Genomic DNA, 1,396 nt, shown 5'->3' with positions numbered 1-1,396 from the left:
CAGATACAGATACAGATACAGATACAGATACAGATACAGATACAGATACAGATACAGATACAGATACAGATACAGATACAGATACAGATACAGATACAGATACAGATACAGATACAGATACAGATACAGATACAGATACAGATACAGATACAGATACAGATACAGATACAGATACAGATACAGATACAGATACAGATACAGATAATAATCAGATACAGATACAGATACAGATACAGATACAGATACAGATAAGATACAGATACAGATACAGATATACAGATACAGATACATACAGATACAGATACAGATACAGATACAGATACAGATACAGATACAGATACAGATACAGATACAGAATACAGATACAGATACAGATACAGATACAGATACAGATAACAGATACAGATACAGATACAGATACAGATACAGATACAGATACAGATACAGATACAGATACAGATACAGATACAGATACAGATACAGATACAGATACAGATACAGATACAGATACAGATACGATACAGATACAGATACAGATACAGATACAGATACAGATACAGATACAGATACAGATACAGAGACAGATACAGATACAGATACAGATACAGATACAGATACAGATACAGATACAGATACAGATACAGATACAGATACAGATACAGATACAGATACAGATACAGATACAGATACAGATACAGATACAGATACAGATACAGATACAGATACAGATACAGATACAGATACAGATACAGATACAGATACAGATACAGATACAGATACAGATACAGATACAGATACAGATACAGATACAGATACAGATACAGATACAGATACAGATACAGATACAGATACAGATACAGATACAGATACAGATACAGATACAGATACAGATACAGATACAGATACAGATACAGATACAGATACAGATACAGATACAGATACAGATACAGATACAGATACAGATACAGATTCATCCATTTCAAATAGACTTCGTCCCACTGTGCATAGGCATACTTTTGTATGCTAAATCGCTTATCGGCAGGCCTATGAATTCGCCAATTGCTTTGGCTTTACTTATTGTTTTTAACTTCAATTTTAGCCAACCTAGTGACAGTCACAGTCGAGTCACAGTCACAGTCACAGTCACAGTCACAGTCACAGTCACAGTTGCAGTCACAGTCACAGTTGCAGTTGCAATAGAACAGAATGAAAACTTTCAAAACCTGTGCGAGTGGGTGTGAATGGCTGGCTGCATTTGATGGCTGGGACAATCGCTTGGTGAATGCGCATTAGAGACGCTCGCAGGCCGAGTGAAAGATACAAATGTATCTCATGGATGCGCTAGCTAGGCAGCTAGTTACGCGGCTAACTTCAAGGGCAAGCCGTGCCGCGGAAT

The sequence above is a fragment of the Drosophila navojoa genome, chromosome X (assembly GCF_054131105.1).
Source record: "Drosophila navojoa isolate 15081-1374.11 chromosome X, UAZ_NAV_1.0, whole genome shotgun sequence".
Taxonomy (NCBI): domain Eukaryota; kingdom Metazoa; phylum Arthropoda; class Insecta; order Diptera; family Drosophilidae; genus Drosophila; species Drosophila navojoa.
The sequence above is the reverse complement of the archived record's forward strand: the minus strand, read 5'-3'. Positions refer to the sequence as shown.